This window comes from Cupressus sempervirens, chromosome 1 (assembly GCF_028749045.1).
Source record: "Cupressus sempervirens isolate cs-2001-9-10 chromosome 1, ASM2874904v1, whole genome shotgun sequence".
Taxonomy (NCBI): Eukaryota; Viridiplantae; Streptophyta; class Pinopsida; order Cupressales; family Cupressaceae; genus Cupressus; species Cupressus sempervirens.
Window position 1 is genome coordinate 288,776,830 of NC_143118.1, and position 19,333 is coordinate 288,796,162.

A 19,333-nucleotide genomic window follows, 5' to 3' on the forward strand; every position below is an offset into this window, starting at 1 on the left:
GCCAATCCTAATAGGCACATATGAGTTTAGTAAAAATAATATTCTGATATCTAAAGGGAACTAAAGAATATGTTTTATGGTATAAGAAAGAATGGGATTTTGAGTTAAGAGTCTATGCTGATGCTAAATGGGCATGAAATGTTGATGAAATAAAGAGTACTAGTGGAGGAGATTTATTTTTAAGAGAAAGATTGGTGACATGGATAAGAAAGACACAGTACTATATCTCACAGTCTACTATCGAATTTGAGTATGTAGCTACTATAATCAATTGGTCAAAAAATGCATGGATCAAACAACTATTGGAAGGTATACAATACAAAGTCATAGAACCTGTAACTATCTATTGTGACAACACTAAATATCAAGGAATCCATTAATGCATGCAGAAAAAAAGCACATATCTATCAAATATCACTACTTGAGGGAGAAAGTTCAAGAAAAACAAGTCAGATTGGAGTATGCAAAGTCTAAGAGTAGATACCGGATATATTAACCAATCCATTGCCTAAGGAATCTTTTGAGTGTCTATGAGGTAAACTAGGGGTGTCCTTTAGTAAGTAAAGATGCATGCTACATCAATTCATGGTTCATCAAAATATTTTTATGGAGTTGATGTAGGAGTTCACTCTTTAGGAGCTATCCGAAAGTTGTGAAAAATATTGTAATGTAGAAGATGTAATCAATACATGCAAGGTACAAGGTATAACTGCACAGTTTTATAAGTTTCTCATTGAAGATTGTAGTTACCTTTTTCATTACTATCAAAGGGGAAGAGAATTAGTAAAGAGAACTAGTAAGAAAGCTTAACTCTTCACTTGCTAGATCTCACAATGCTTCTCTACTTGATTTCACCTTCTATCTTCTTTTTCACAAATAACTTGATAAAAAAAAATGAACATCTTGTTCATAACTTAAATAGACAAATTATTACTACTTCACTAGATTCTCCAACATTTTCCCACTTACTTACAATTGTCCAATCTTCAACATGCTCAAATTCATTGAATCTAGACAATTGGGTATCACACTTTCATCTTGAAATTTTTGCTTCATTCCAAATCATTAAATCTCCTTTATCAGATCTTCTTTGAATTTCTCCAACCATATATCTTGTAAAAAAAAATCCTTATCTTTGAAAGTTCTTGAACAATCTATATTTTCATCAAAATTTTACCTTTAATTAAATATTCTCAACGTTATTCTTCTTTCCCTTACTTTGCTAACATTGGTCTTTCTCTGTCAATACTAATTTTAGTTAGTACTATTCTTTCTTAGTTAATACTGGTTGTCCTTCATTCACGTTTGATATTCTCGATGACAACTGTGGTAGCTTGATGAACACTACTTCATTTATAGACCTCAGTGACTATCTTGGTACAACTTACTATTTCTTTGTCTTCTCCCTTCATGATCTTAACACTCGACCAAATCATGCAGAACAATCAAACCAACATTATACTATCTAAGTCCAAATCATCAAGTGCCCATTAAATCCTTTACTTATCAATAATTTTCTCCATTCTACTTTTTTCAAATCCTCTTCATCAATCAATTAATGTGGAACTTTAATAAATGAGCATAATTTTTTACCAATTCAAGTTTGTCATCAATAATAACATAACAACTAATATGACTCTTCACATACATTATCTCTCATATCTTTAGCATTATCAATTGTGAACAACAATATCTCCTTTTGGAATTAATGACAATACATTATTACATATTATTACATTATAAGAATAACATGTCTGGTTTGATGGTTTCTCTTCTCTGCATCAAGTAATCTGTATCTTCTATCATATCTTTATCACATTCTTAGTTCAGTTTGCAAATACTCCCTCTTTGGATATACTTTACTATTTAACAACACATCTCTTCATGTGACTTCACATAATTTCTCCTTTATTTCATCTTAGACTTCTTCCATATAGTATTCTCCCCTTTTGAAAATAATAATCATTTTTATACAACATCAACTATGTACTGATTCTCTCATTCAAGATTCTCTTACTTTGTACAACTTGTTTCATAGACATAATCTCCCCCAAAGAAGAACAAGTTTTTGAATATTTATAGAGGCCAACATTTGATAAAAATATGGATTATTCAAGAAGTTTCAAAGATAAGGATGATGCTTGTTATAAGATATATGACTAGAGAAACTTAATGAAGGTCTGATGAAGGAGATTTAATGATTTGGATTGAAGGATAAAGTTCAAGGTCCAAGTGTGATACCCAACTATATAGATTCAATGAATCTAAGTGTGATGAAGATCAAAAAATTATGATTAAGTGGAGAAATGTTGGAGAATATGGTAAAGACACAATGAGGTTTCTACTTAAGGGACAAAAATGATGTTCATTACTTTTGATCAAGTTATTTATGAAAAAGAAGAAGATAGAAGGTGAAACCAATAAGAGAAATATTGTGAGATCTAGCAAGTGAAGTGCTAAGTTAATGTGTATGTGGATGGATCAGACATAAGGAAGAAAGTAGATGAATAGAGGATGAAAAATGAATGAAATGGAAATTTGATTAAGAAAAGGTAGTTGCTATTTCAAATAGATCATTTTACTATTATTCTCTAATCATTGTAGTAGAAAATCTCTTGATTGAGTGGACTTAATAGTCTTATTTGTAAATCCATTTGTATGATGACATTCCTTTGAATGCTTGTAAGTCCTTTAGAGAAGGTCACTCAAAATGAGGGGTGATCAAGTATAGATGATATTTGGTACAAATTCCCTAATAGGGTCACATTAACAAGGTGTATGTAACCTTTAACAAGGTTGGCTCCTAACAGAGCTCACTTAACAAGAGTGAACATTTTGGGTTGTTGGTTCCTAGGTGTTTTTTCTATTTATAGAGTTTCCATGTTAAAATGCCTATGTGAAAATGCATGGATGTTGATTTTGTTGCATTATATTTCATGTTTATTATTCATTCTACAACTTAGTATATATATAGTTAATTACTTTGATACTTGGTAGATGAAGTTGACAATTATTTGGTAATGTTTGAATTGGATACTATTGAGAAGTTGGATATTGTTACCGAGCTTGTGAATTAAAAGTAGTTGTTAACATGTTGAATAGTATTTTAAGGACATGTAGGGTAATTGACTATAAATGATTCACCACTCTCCTCTTAGTAATCTTGCAAGTAGCATAAAAATTCATGATATTTAGTGTAAACTTCCTAACATCATTTAAGCATTTACTCAAGATGGTCATCTCCTCCTTTAACTACTTTATAGACATGTTAAGGCTGATAATTTGGTACTTGAGGGTACCAACTAAACCTCCACCCATTTTCTATTTAACTAGACTATCCATCATAACATTGTTTAAATTTAGCACTTGAGATGTAGGAGGGGTAAGGTTTAAAGTTTTTGTCAAGGGTTAGGGGTAGGGGAGGGAGGATAAAAAAGGGGGTCAGGGAAGGGTCCCTCACAAGGCTCAGGAATTCCTTACAGGAGGAATATTTTGACTCCCACTCTTTTTTTCCCCCTTTGGTTTACAGCAAATATTTCTCTTTCTTAGCAAGGTTTTTAATGAATTTATTTCCCCTTTCCTTGGCCAACCTACTAGAGTGGCATTTTTGGCATTGAATGGTGTCCACATCACCATCTTCAATGTTAAGGGAATATTTCCTAGATTTTTTACTAGGGGATGTGTCAAAGGATTTCATGGCCCCTTTATTTTTTCAGCTCCTAAGATTTATAGGGTGGGGAAATATCCAAAAGAAATAGGGCTCACATTGGGGATGGTAAAGGGTTAACCTTTTTATCCTCAAAATAGAAGTCGAGGAGTGAAATATTAGGTTACTAGTAACTGATGAATATCATGTTGGTGGACGGGGACATAACATAGTAGAATAAATACAAATAAAAAATTAGGAATTGATGAAATATATTCTTCCCTTGGGATTTAACTTCATCATAATTAGACACAATAATTTTCAAGGAAAGAAAATAGAAAGGGATGGCGATTTAATCCTTATGACAAAGATGATTCAAGAAAGAAAGTTGATAATAGTAAAATACACATACCTTCCTTCCAAGGTGAAGTAATTGATGATAATGTTACACATCTTCGACTAGAAAATGGGAGATTCACAATGCTATAAGCACCCTTTAATAGGTTTATCTACAAGGCCTCAAAGAAATTATTCTAGGCCAACAACATCAGGAGTCTTTCTTGTCTTCTTCCTTTTTTACGTAGAAATGGACATAATAATAGCCTTAGTATCACATCCTCATTAACCTAAAAGTTTAAACCTTTCACAATCACCCATCTATCATTCCAAGAGGTCATAAATTGGTAGGAAGTGGTTTCTTCATAATCCATCATACACTCCATGAAGGGGAGAATCCCACCATATTTCTAGTAGTACATGACCATAGGCTCAATCTTGAATTTATCCTAAATTTTATCAGGCTTGATCTTGTGTCTACCACCCCCCATTAGTGAAAAAGAAAGAAATATTGATACACATAAGAGTGGAAACCCTTCTACAAGTAATAGGCTAATGGAAAAGAAAGATAATGTCCAAGAAATGAAGACCCATATAAATATTATGGACCATTAAACTGGAAGGGATGAGTAACATTGGCAAGGAGATGTCATAAAAATAATAAAATCCAAATCCAATGTGATCCTAATTTATTATCAAATTTCCCAAGGACACCATATTGTAATGATGACAATGAGGTTTAATAAATTCACATGTATGGTAGTACATCCAAATAGTACTCACAAAATTAAATCTTTGCAAAAGAAAGTGGTCAAATTTAATCTTTTTGTTAAGGTGCTAGCTCATCCTCATGGTATAAGCAAGGGTCCATTCCCACATCAAGTGTCAAGTGAAAAAAATTGAGAATTAGAGCCAAAAGGTTGCTCATGAAATATAGGCGAATAGTGAGCCATTTCCTATCCTATAGTGTGTGCCAATAGAGGTACATGAAAATGGTAAAACTATTATGAGTGGAATGGGGGGTAAGGCCATGAGTGTAACTCTAGGTCACCCATGATCCCATGAAGCTAAGAGCCAACTTAACATAAAACTTGGAGTTGTAGTCCATTCTAACTTTTAAATTCAAAAACATGACACCAAAGGGGTAGGCCCCCATCACACTAGGTTCAAACTAACCCAAACTAGTGAGGTTAAGTATCATGCTAACCAAGAATGATATCACCCTCCTCTTATCTTATGCATTTTTTGATAGGGTTGGGAAGTAGATTAGCTACTCTCCAAAATTGAGGCTGGCATATTGCATACCAACAAAAACCATATAATCAACCATCAATTTTTTCTCTTTGTAGATATGTCTATTTTTCACCTCCACAAAATTGTCAAAGAGGTCAAGGATATTATTGAGTATGGTATCCACTTTCCACCCATACTTGGTACTACCTTTAACCACATATATAATGATTTTGGAGTCCCCCTCAATAAACAACTTCATGTAGCCCATCTAAAGGGAAAAGTTCAGCCCCAATAGGAGGGCCATACCCATTTCTTGGTTGACAATATGGTCCTTGAGAGGACTAGTATACACAAAAATTAGATGGCCTTTGTCATTGTGGACAATCCCACCACTTTTAGCACAATAAAAGTTAAGTTTGGCCCACAAAGGGTTCACAAGTGTCCATTTAGTGGCCTTGTGGATGAGTAATTTAGAGTTGTCATATTTGGTAAAAGGTCAACAACCATTACAGGGTACTTGAGGCTGTTCAAGTGGGAGGATGAGAGGTTTGAGAAGGAGCTTGGTGCCACTATGGAAAACCTCAAGAGGGGATTTCCCCTTGTCCCTAAAAATATTGTTATTACACTCTTTCCGAATTCTCCAACAAACATGGTTAGGAGAGTGGGGGGGGTGGGGGTTGCATTCATCTCCAGAGGAGCTAGAGAAAAGGGTTTTTAGAGAGGAAATTCTAATCTATAGTGAAATATTGAATTTTCTTCCTAAACATCCATTGGAGGTTTAGCCTATCTAGAATGAGCTACCAAACAATAATGGATAATTTATAGTGCAAAAAGAGGTTATTGATGCTTTCCTCTTCCTTTAAGAAAAGAAAACATATGTTGGCCATGCTAAACCCAAATTTGGATAGGTTCTCTAAAGTAAGCACTTTAACATGTGCAAAGTCCACCAAAATAAGTTCACTTTAGGGATGAGCTGGTTAACCCACACTTTCTTTCACTAGGTAGTGTTATCAACAACCTTAATCAACAAATTGTAGGTTGACTTAATAGTAAATTTTCATTTCTACACAAGGCCATAGGATTCTATCAATTTTTTTAAAGGTAGTAATTCTATTATTTTAAAGGAGAGCACTAAGATCAAAGGCTAACAACCTCAGGTTAGATTTTTCAACCACAATAGCACTAAGATTCACCCAACTTTGATTAGTTGGCAACCAAGATGTCAATCCCTAAACCCTAAACTCTAATTAACTATTAATGAGAGTAAAGTTATCAAGCCATATATCTTCTAGGAAGAAGGTGTCTCTATCATTATCAATTTTCTAGCAGATCCCTCTCAAGAATATTCTCGCATCTTAGGACATTAAATTCTAAATTTTGGAGCCATGCAGGTGACCATTCTCAACAAATAGTTTATTGTTGCGATATGAGCCTAAGTTCATTAGATAACCACACACTCACATATATATGAGGGAGGGAAGTGAAGGAGATGAGTGCTTTCAATCCCAATTCTAAAGAACTAGGTCTAGAGAGATTAGTGTTATCCAAACAAGTAAGAAACAAGAATGCATAATAGGTCTAGGAAGAAGAGGGAAAAGATATCCAAGTCCTTGAAAACCCTAGATGAATGTGATAATATAGAGATAAATATAAGTACAAATTCTAAAAGGATAAAGAAGGTAGAATAAAAAACCTTTATAATATGTTTTATGATTTTTGTATTGATTGGAATGGATATAAATCATTGGATCTAGGCCTAAAACTATGCAACAGATAGAACCCATAAATATTTTGGTAAAACTATCATGGGTGAACTAGATAATTAGGGGAAAAATAATGCATCAAGGGTGATTGAGTGTGTGGGATGTTGATTCTAATTTTGCAGTTTCAAAGACAACCAAAAAGGGTACTCATATCTAGGGTATTTTTTAGTGGCTAATATTTGCTAATTGGCTAATATTAGGAAATTTTGGCTAATAATTTAGTTCTTAAAAATATTTAAAATTGCCACATTTTTATTAAATTTAGTTATAAAAATTATTTAAATAGTTAAAGATTCACCAATTAATAATAGAAATTATTTTTATTTTTCAAAATAATGTAAGATTTTCCAATATTTTATATCTCTTTTTCGAGGGGGGTTGACTAAAGTTTACCTTGCTCAAATCTACAACCTACTTGACAATTTGGTATCTAAAACCTACAATTAAAAAAGTTGTTGTTGTTGATGGGTGTTTTCCTCAATCAAACCCCAGTTTAGGAATTAACATCAAATTGAAATAATTGAAATAGATAGAATGTAAAGTAAATGTATGAATTCATGTTACAATAGCTAGATCTCTCAAATCAAATACAATGTTCTTACTTCACCAATTGATTTGGATCACGAAAACAGAGATGGATGAATGTAGAAGATGCAACAAAGGGTCTTGAATGGATTGAAAAAGATCTTGAAGATAAACTCCATTTTATCGAATGCTTGAATCCTTGATTTTCAATGGAGGAATGCTTGAAGACTTGAATTCTTAAAAGCTTGAGCTTCTAGATGCTTGAACACTTTTGTATGAGATGCTTGGATCTTAGAATGCTTGTGTGTGCAATATATATATATATATATATATATATATATATATATATATATATATATATATATATATATATATATATATATATATATATATATATATATATATATATATATATATGTATGTATGTATGTATGTATGTATGTATGTATGTATGAAAAATAGAGAAAATGAAAGGGTTTTTGTAGAGCTCATAATTAACTAACTCCTATAGGCCAACCTGCCTAGGAATTAATATCCTGAATATATCAAGACATAGGACTCAAATAGAATATGCAAAATAGGTCCCAATCAGCAGTGCACTGTGTGCTTGATTGATCCATTAGGGGTGCATTGCACCCCTAATTAGTGATCTTTGAATCTTTGGGATTCCCAAATAGGTCTTGGATCTCCAAAATTAGGAAAATATGAGATATAGCCATAATGGTGCAAAGAGAAGATTCCAAGTGGATAGATGAAGAGAAGGGAGGACGTAGAAGGATAGATCCTAGCTTGAGCTTAATGCTATGAAAATAGGGGATTTAAAGAGGATCTATTAGGTTTTACCCCAATTCCACATAGGGAAAAGGATAGAAAAGAGAAGAAAGAATAAAAGATGCAAGGAGATTGACGATCTCACATTAAATGGATGTAAACCTTCATTAAATTTGAGTGCATCCAATTTAAGATGGTACATTTATCCCCCACTATAGCATGAGTATGGACTTGATCCAAACTCTTGGTAAAGTAGAAAAAAAAGCATAAGATACTCTCATTAACATCATGGAAACATAGAATACATCAAGCCCCGAAGGTATTGAGACATTTCTATCTCTCAAATCATAATAAGAGAGAAATCAATGATTCAAAAGAAAGAAGAGAGGAGTGATTATATCAACCAGTAAAGTGCTCACCCTACTATGAATCACTGAAAGAGATGTTGCAAAAGATAACATTGAAATAGTCTAACAAAGTAGTAATCTACTAGTCACTCCATCAAAAGGTCCATCCATAGATCAACATTCCTCATATCACCATGGAAAGGTCTAGTAATACTATTTTACCCATTTATGAGATTTAAAAAATATTTATGCATTACCCATAGATGAGATTTAGCATATGGGCATGTAAAGGAAAGAGAGACCCAATGTCAAGAATGCTCACTTCCTATATTGAATGTATGCATGGAGAATCCATTCTTTAGGATTGTGCATAATCCATAAAGAAATTCATAAGATGTGTGCATTGAAAAGGAAGATGAAGTAGTAATGCATAAATTTGAAGATAACTTAGGAAGAATACTAAGAATCCATGGCTAAAGTACCCCAAGCTATACTTAGAATCTATATTCACTACACCATTATTGGAATGCAAAATTGGGTAGAGCATATGCCCCCACATTAAAGTTATTTCTAACTCTTTAACAAGAGCAATGGATTTATTGGAGTATATGTACAAGCATTGAAAGATGTGACTATTATGAGATGCACCCTTTAGAAGAAAAATAAAGGGAAATGAGTATATAACATGCAAGAGCACAAAATGGATCTACTAACTTTGGGGTTAGTATGATCATATGATAACATGTAAATATTAAATCAAGTATGAACTATTATCATTTTGAAAGGACATAGAACTACAACACAATCGAAGAAATACACGAGTTATGAAGAAGAGTCTTTTTAGACCACCAGCATGGAGACCAAAAATAATTGGTTCTACCATGTTACAAATCCAAGAAATCAACACAAGGATAAAAGTATGAACAATAGCACATGTACAACATAACATATAATGATAGACAAAAGAGGTAAGATACAAATAGAAAAATGGTAAAACATCTTTGATTCATTTATCACCTTGAGCCAATGGAGAAAAAAGTGTTGTCTAAATAAATGTAAACAAACATTAAGAAAACATGATACGTGGAAGCACATAATGACAAGCAAACACACAAAAATATACTATGCTAAAGAACTCACTTCAAGCATGTTGCCAGCCTACCCTATCTTGGTTAGTAGTAATAAGAGAAGGTGGATAACTTGAAAGAGGAGCTATATATAACACAATAGGAAAAATTACCTAAATCCAAAGAAGGACACTTGGGAGAGTCACTTTTCCCAGACATAGATGTGAGCGTAAGATGCATACAAAGAATGTTAGGTAAATCAACATCGAGATCAAAAATATCATGTTGATCATCATATAAAGTGTCTTCTTTATCTAAATTAATAATAAAATTCAAAATATGAATATTTATCTCATTAGTATGATTAACTTCCTCAACATAAATGGGATGATAAGAAGAATTCTTATGAGCTTTAGCATCAACCAATCAGTTCTTTGATGTTCATGAGTATATCAATTACACTTCATTTTATTAGAGACTTTTTGAGAAGAAGAAGGATGATTAAAAATTATAGACTCCTTAACTTTTGATGGCACAAGATGAGGAACAAAAATAGGATGAGAGGTAGAAGGAGGGACCACACTAGGAGGAGGAACCATACTAGGAGATGGATACACAATAGAAGAAGGAGAAAAAATAGGAGTAGTAGATGCAAGAGATGGTTGACAATTAGGAATAGAAGAATAAGAAGAAATACGCTTAGAGGGTATTGGTATCATGAGAAATATCCCTAAGAATACTTTACTCAAACATATTTTGATATTTATGAGATTGATAAGTGTGAAAAATGCAATCTAGACAAGTAGCAGGTGTAGTAGGAATAGAAGGCCAAAAGAAATAAAGTCAAGAAAAATGTTGAGGTCTAGAAGGATCATAAAGACTATGTTTTATATTTTAAATCTCATTATAACATGGAAATTTAATACATTGATGAATAGGGGAAGTAATGGATTGTATGATAGTCAACCATGGTAAACCAAGCTCCACTTGAAACTGATTAGAAATAGGAATGAAAATAAAGGAAATTTTCACCACTTTACCATAGAGCTTAACAAGAAAAGAAATGGAACCTTGAGGAGGATACAATAAACCATTACAAGTATGAATCCAATTATTAGTTGACTGATAGAAATCATGATTTTTTTGTTGGAATGTTAGGAGAAGTAGGATGCTGAGAGGGTTGGGGGCGGGGGGGGGGGGGGGGGGGGGTGGTGAATCAATATCCTCAAAAACTTTTAACCTCAAATAAATTTAGTACTTTCCCTTTTCCTTTTGAAACTCAGTAATCACATACATTCATCACAATTATTTTTAAATGAAATTAACTATGTCTAATCTCACTCTTCTCAACCATGTAAACATAAACATATAACCATAAAATCATAACACATAACACATTCATTTAGTATCACAAAGACTTTGCATCTAAGGGAAAACTCTGGTGGGGATGGTACCCAAAAATCCATCACTACTTTAGTAAGAGGTTTCTTGTTAGGGATTACAATATTTTTTTCACTTCTAGTGACTTACTCGGTTAAGAGTATATAATTAGATCTACTAGGATCTATCTTTTCCAACAATTTTTACAACACTCTTCAAATGTGTACATGGTTGAAAGATTTAAATAAGACTACCAAGTCTACCTTTTACAAGGATTTAAAACTGCTACAATGATGATAAAGTACCAACAAATTATCTTTTCAATAGAAACTTATTTTACTTGATTAGATCCCTCTTCTACTCACTAGTTATCACCTACTATGATAGATCTACAATACCTCTCTTTACTAGTTAGATTTTGATTTGTGATTTCTGATGTCCTTTACTCTTTTCTCTAATATTTTCTTCAAAAGTTTACTTCTCATTAATGCCTTAGAATTATCCTCAAAAACAATGATCAACCAACCTTCAAAACTCTAAAATTGTTTCATACCACTCCTTTTATAGTTTCCATTCACCTCTTCATTATCTAACCTAATTTAGGTTTTGGATCTTTCCAAATTACTTCTCAAGCTTGAAATAAATGCCTCTAAATCATCCATCATTTCCTTTCATTTCCAGCTTTACTTCCATTGGTCATTATGCCTTGAAATCATAACAAAGTTAGTGCACAATCTTCATGAAATCTTACCAAATCTTTGTCTTGAATTGTGTAAACCATTTTCTTCATTTGGTGTGATCGTTCTCATTAGATTTTGTGTCAATACAATCTTTTATGTAACATCTGTAACACTTGGTAGACATAGTGTTATTACATGATAATTACTCGATATATTAATTTCTCGATGACCTTTGATATGCTCAACGTAGTTCTTAACTCTATATACTTTGTTCAAATTGATAGGCATGTAATCACTAGGTAAATATTGAGCTTGGGTGTAACTGTAATATTCATTCATCTCCTCCTTCATTGCTCAAGTAAAATGGTGACTTAGGTACTATCCAAACTTTCACTTAGCTTTTTGCTGCTACTCGGCAACATGATAATCTATGGGAGTAACACTCTCCCCCTTTGAAATTAGTGGTGAAAAAAATATATCTACAAAATACATACAAATCCCATAGATTAGATCTAAACATTACAAGTATGAATCCAAGTATTAGTTGACTCATAGAAATCATGATGTTTTTGTTGGAATGTTAGGAGAAGTAGGATGCTGAGAGGGGGTGTCAGGGGGGAGGGGGGGGTTGAATCAATATCCTCAAAACCTTTTAACTTCAAACAAATTTAGTACTTTCCCTTTTCCTTCTGAAACTCAATAATCACATACATTCATCACAATGCTTTATAAATGAAATTAACTATGTCTAATCTCACTCTTCTCAACCATGTAAACATTGAAATATAACTATAAAATCATAACACATAATACATTCATTTAGTATCACAGAGAATTTGGGTTAGAGGGAAAACTACGGTGGGGATGGTACCCACAAATCCATCACTACTTTAGTAAGAGGTTTCTTGTTAGGGATTACAATGGTTCTATCACTTCTAGTGACACTACATCTACCAAGTGTTACAAATGCTACATAAAATTTTGTATTGACACAAAATCTGATGAGAATGATCACATTGAATGAAACAAATGGTTTACACAATTCGAGACAAAGATTTGGTAAGATTTCATGAAGATTGTGCACTAATTTTCTTATGATTTCAAGGTATAATGACCAATGGAAGTAAAGCTAGAAATGAAAGGAAATGATGGATGATTCTAGAAGTGTTCAGTTCAAACTTGAGAAGTAATCTAGAAAGATCCAAAAGCCAAGTTAGGTTAGATCATGAAGAGGTGAATAGAAACTATAAAAGTAGCAGCACAGAACAATGTTAGAGGTTAGAAGGTTGGTTGATCACTATTGTCGAGGAGAATTCTAAGGTAAATTAATGAGAAGTAAAATTTTGAAGAAAAGATTAGAGAAAAGAGTAGAGGACATCAGAAATCATAGAAATGGATAGTATGATAGTCAACCATGGTAAACCAAGCTCCACTTGGAACTGATTAGAAATAGAATGAAAAGAAAGGTACTTTTCACCACTTTACCATAGAGCTCAGTGAGAAAAGAAATGGAACCTTGAGGATACACTAAAACTTTACAAGTCTGAATCCAAGTATTAGTTGACTTATAGAAATCATGATGTTTTTATTGGAATAATAGGAGAAGTAGGATGCTGAGAGGGTTGGGGGGGTGGGGTGAGGGGGGGGGGGAATCAATATCCTCAAAAATATTTAACCTCAAACAAATTTAGTACTTTCCCTTTTCCTTCTAAGACTCAGTAATCAAATATATTCATCGCAATGCTTTTTAAATGAAATCATAACATATTCATTTAGTATCATAGAGACTACTCTAGGTTAGAGGGAAAACTATGGTAGGGATGGTACCCACAAATCCATCACTACTTTAGTAAGAGGTTTCTTGTTAGGGATTTTGATGGTTTCGTCACTTCTAGTGGCACTACATTTACCAAGTGTTACAGATGCTACATAAAAGTTTGTATTGACACAAAATTTAATGAGAATGATCACACTGAATAAAGAAAATGGTTTACACAATTTGAGACAAAGATTTGGTAAGATGTCATGAAGATTGTGCACTAATTTTGTAATGATTTCAAGGCATAGTGACCAATGGAAGTAAAGCTAGAAATGATGGATGATTCTAGAAGTGTTGATTTCAAACTTGAGAAGTAATATGGAAAGATCCAAAACCTGAATTAGGTTAGATAATAAAGAGGTAAATGGAAACTCTAAAAGGAGTGGTACAAAACAATTTTAGAGGTTAGAAGGTTCGTTGATCACTGTTGTTGAGGATAATTATAAGGTATTAATGAGAAGTAAACTTTTGAATCAAAGATTAGAGAAAAGAGTAGAGGACATTAGAAATCATAGATCAAAATTTGACTAGTATAGAGAGGTATTATAGATCTATCACAAAAGTTGACAACTAGTAAGTAGAAGAGGGATCTAATCAAGAAAAGTCAATATCCTCAAAAACTTTTAGCCTCAAACAAGTTTAGTAGTTTCCCTTTTCCTTCTGAAACTCAATAATCACATACATTTATCACAATGGTTTGTAAATGAAATTAACTATGTCTAATCTCACTCTTCTCAACCATGTAAACATAAAAATATAACCATGAAATCATGAAACATAACACATTCATTTAATATTGCAAAGACTCTGGGTCAGAGGGAAAACTATAGTGGGGATGTTACCCACAAATCTATCACTACTTTAGTAAGAGGTTTTTTGTTAGGTATTACAATGGTTTTGTCACTTCTAGTGACACTACATCTACCAAGTGTTATAGATGCTACATAGAAGTTTGTATTGACACAAAATCTGATGAGAACGATCACACTGAATGAATCAAATGATTTACACAATTTGAGAAAAAGATTTGGCAAGATTTCATGAAGATTGTGCACTAATTTTCTTATGATTGCAAGGCATAATGACCAATGGAAGTAAAGTTGGAAATGAAAGGAAATGATGGATGATTTTAGAAGTGTTGATTTCAAACTTGAGAAGTAATTTGGAAAGATCCAAAACCCAAATTAGGTTAGATCATGAAGAGGTGAATGGAAACTATAAAAGGAGAGATAGAGAACAATTTTAGAGGTTAGAAGGTTGGTTGATCACTGTTGTTGAGGAGAATTCTAAGGTATTAATGAGAAGTGAACTTTTGAAGAAAAGATTAGAGAAAAGAGTAGAGGACATTAGAAATCACAAATCAAAATCTGACTAGTAAAGAGAGGTATTGTAGATCTATCACAAAAGGTGATAACTAGTGAGAAGAAGAGGGATCTAATCAAGAAAATTCAATATGCTCAAATTTTTTTAACCTCAAACAAATTAGTATTATCCCTTTTCCTTCTAAAACTCAGTAATCACAGACATTCATCACAATTCTTTGTAAATGAAATTAACTATGTCTAATCTCACTCTTCTCAACCATGTAAACATAAACATATAACCATAAAATCATAACACATAACACATTCATTTAGTATTACAGAGACTCTAGGTTAGAGGGAAAACTACAGTGGGGATGGCACCCAAAAATCCATCACTACTTTAGTAAGAGGTTTCTTGTTAGGGATTACAATGGTTTTGTCACTTTTAGTGACACTACATCTATCAAGTGTTATAAATGCTACATAAAAGTTTGTATTAACACAAAATTTGATGAGAACGATCACACCGGATGAAGAATTTTTTTTACAAAAATTGGTATGATTTCATGAAGATTTTGCACTAATTTTTTTATGATCTCAAGGCATAATGCCCAGTGGAAGTAAATCCAGAAATGGAAGGAAATGATGGATGGTTCTAGAAGCGTTGATTTCAAACTTGAGAAGTAATTTGGAAAGATCCAAAACTTAAATTAGATAAGATGATGAAGGGGTGAATGGAAACTATAAAAAGAGTGGTATAGAAAAATTTTAGAGGTTAGAAGGTTGGTTGATCACTGCTGTTGATGAGAATTCTAAGGTATTAATGAGAAGTAAACTTTTGAAGAAAAGATTAGAGAAAAGAGTAGAGGACATCATAAATTACAGATCAAAATCTGACTAGTCAAGAGAGGTATTGTAGATCTATCATAGAAGGTGATAACTAGTGAGCAAAAGAGGGACCTAATCAAGAAAAGTAGTGACACACACACACGGCGCACGGGCGCACACACACACACACGCGCGCGCGCGCACCCGCGCACATGCATGTGTGCACACACACACACACATTTTTTTTCAAAATTCTTTTGTTGTTGTATTGCATCAAGTCCTTATAACTTCATAAATACACAAATAATACAAACAAACATATTTACAAAAACATATTGTCCCCGTCCTTTTGACACTTATGTCAAAATAGTTTAAAACATGAAAAAGACTTACTTTGGATACAATCCATAGTGATCAAGAAAATAATTGTGTTGCATGTTGTATATAGCCATTTTTCTATCCCAATTTGTGTTAATTAAATTAATTGCTTGTGTTTCAATTAATATTTTGTAGCCAGGTCTATCATATGATCAACTATTGATAGGCTCGAGGCAGCAACAAGTTCCTTGGAAATCTTGATATGAATTTGTATAACCTCAAGATGTGGTAACGGTAAGGCTTGAATTTCATTGATCTCCGCCTTTATGTTGCTTTCTTCTTGCAAACACTCATGTTGTAATCCTACTAGATATCTAGCTTGGGAATAGTGCATAGAATATGTACTTGGGTTATCTTCGATTCTTCTACACTTGCCTTTATATCATCATTCACTTTTTGAAATTTGGTTTTCACACTACTAGTAAGAAATTGAATATCACATAGTTTCTGAAAGAATAATGAAGCAATTTGTTCAATACGCTCCAACTTGACAATGTAAGTAGATAGAGCTACTTTCTTGATTGCAATATCAATGGAGACTTTCTCCAATACCTTATTTTAAAACTTTTTCTCATTCCATTGCATCAATAGTGATTGTGTGTCTATATTTGGATCATTCATGTAATTTTTTCCTGGCAACATGATTTGAGATCAATTTTGAGAAACTAGATTTTATTCCTATGCTTTATGGGTGTAGATGATACTTTCCATGATATGTTTTGAGATACACTTCCTAATACATTTCATTAATTTAAAATATGGACTATGGATTATAGATTTGTCTAAATCTCTAACCTGACTAACCTATCTGATATTATATTATTGTATGATATTCTCATGCTATTCATAGACATGTATGTTAGTTTGGTTAGTGATGTAGGTGTGTGTAGGAACATGTTCTAAAAGCCTGTATATTGTTTGGTATGTTTTCTGGGTAGATTGTGTTCCAATTTTTGCATCAACATTTTAGATCACACTCTATGATCCATCATCAAGATGAGAGAGCTGAAGGAGTAAAAATGATTTGAATATGGAACCATGGTCCATAGGCACATTGAACCTATAAGTCCTATTAGGGGAGTCAACTACCTAGTTTGGAAACTTCGAATTTTTTATTTGGTTTTAATGATGTTTTACTTATGTCCTTATTGTGATTTTAGTTTTTATCTTAATAGTCTCAATATATATGTTTACTCGAGTATATATGGGTGTACACATATATACCTGATTGTGTGTGTGTGTGTGTGTTATCAGTTGGATGTGATTTCATGCATAATTATATTGCAATCCCCTAAAAGTGAAGGAGAAAGTAAATAGAATGAATAAAAGAAATTAAAAATATTTAAGAGATTAGAACTCTGAACTTTTCCACCCTTCTATTTCACACACAACCAACTCACCCATGTTGCACTTCTCGAAACACAAAATGGAAAATGGGATTTATCCCATGACTTGGTAAGACAAATTATAGACTAGAGATAGTAAAAGGTCATAAGAATTGAACCTTTGACCTCTTAGAGAAGATCATAGAGACTTAGCCTTTGTGCCATGATAATCCTTTGAGTAAGGACTCCTTGACAATCTAGATAACCTAGTAGTTAAAATAAAGATTAAACAAAATAAAGATGATTATTTATTAAAGATTGATTTATTTAATCATACCATAGGGAGGGTGTCATATGAAATGAACACAACAATTTAAAAAAAAATGTTCTCCCTATAAATTAGAAGCCTTCTCGGGAACGAAAACAAGGAAACAGATTGGACAAAAACTATAGTAAAAAAAATATTACTGAGGAAAAACCTGCACAAGGAGGTACTTTGGGGAATTAGGAAGTAGAATGAAACAAGGTTAGATTTAGGGGCTAGAATCTTGAGGATCTCCCACACATAGAGGCACATCTCTATCCCTAAATAGGAAACCAAGGAGACCTCTATCATTCTATCTCTTATTCAAAAATTATATAAAATAATGCAAAGAAGAATTATTTTGTCTGATATGGAAATTGCTACTTGTATTTATATTTGTATATCTTTGAACATTGGGATAACCCTATAAGATGTATGCAATTTCCTGTGTTGATTTGAATGCTTATGTATGGGATAAATTACTAGGAATTGATAGCAAATGCATAGGTATATGAAATGAATACGTAGGATTAAGAAATAAAAGTGCAATTCTATTAAACCAATGCACATGAATAAGAAATGGATGCACAAAAATAAGGGCACTTTTCAAATTAGACCTCCTGAGTTAGTTTTTAGTGCCAGGGTATAACATAAATGAGCATTTAAGTATTATGTGGCATAATTTTCCTTTCTTATACTTTAAGCTTTAATTTATTTTATAAATCTTGCACCTTTTGAGATAGGCTTCAACCTTATAAGAGTTAAGATACAAATTTTAAGTTTTGAGGTTTTAAGAAATTTTAGACTTAGCCAAATTTTAGGAATCAACATTTCAGCCTATCCTTTTATATTTTGTAACCTTGTATCTACTTTTGAGGCATTTACTTCATAGATATGTGATATTTATGCTTGTAAAATATTTTATATGTGCTTGTTACATCTTATTTCCTATGCAGTGAATTAGGGTTTAGTGGATTAACATAGGGGTATGGGACCTTAGAAATGTGCCCTAAACTACTTTCTAGTGAATGGATGAATTGGATTTCTTATGAGTTTATTTTGGTCACTAGAGGCTTTTCAAATTTTTTGGTTCCTTGGAAAAGGAATTTGCCTATATCTTTGTGATTCTATGATGTTGTTCATGTGAATATCCTTTGATGTATGAGTTTGGGTTTTGGACTAGGGGTATGTGACCCTAGGTTATTGCGCCCTACAACTCCTTGTGTTGTTGGATTCTTTTGTAGGGTAGAGACCTTAAGTGTGTGGCTAACCATAGGTGTTGGGGCCCGAAAGAGGATGCCAGAGGATTCTATGTGTTAGAGACTAAAGCCCTATGCAAGCTAGCTCTACATGTGAGTTGGTTAATAAGTGATAACATTAATTAAGATAATAAGGATGTATTGTTGGATTACTTAGAGAGAAGATGTTCTATGCAAAAGGACCTTTGTTGAATCAAAGGAATGATCCCAACACTATAGGACCATACATATCCTATTGGAGTACTCAAGGAGAAGACATTCTATGTGGTAGGATGGTCTTTGTCTTAAGGGAAGGATACCGACACCATAGGAATGTACAATGACACTCACCTAGATGAAATTGAACCCCTCTACTACCACGGTTCCTT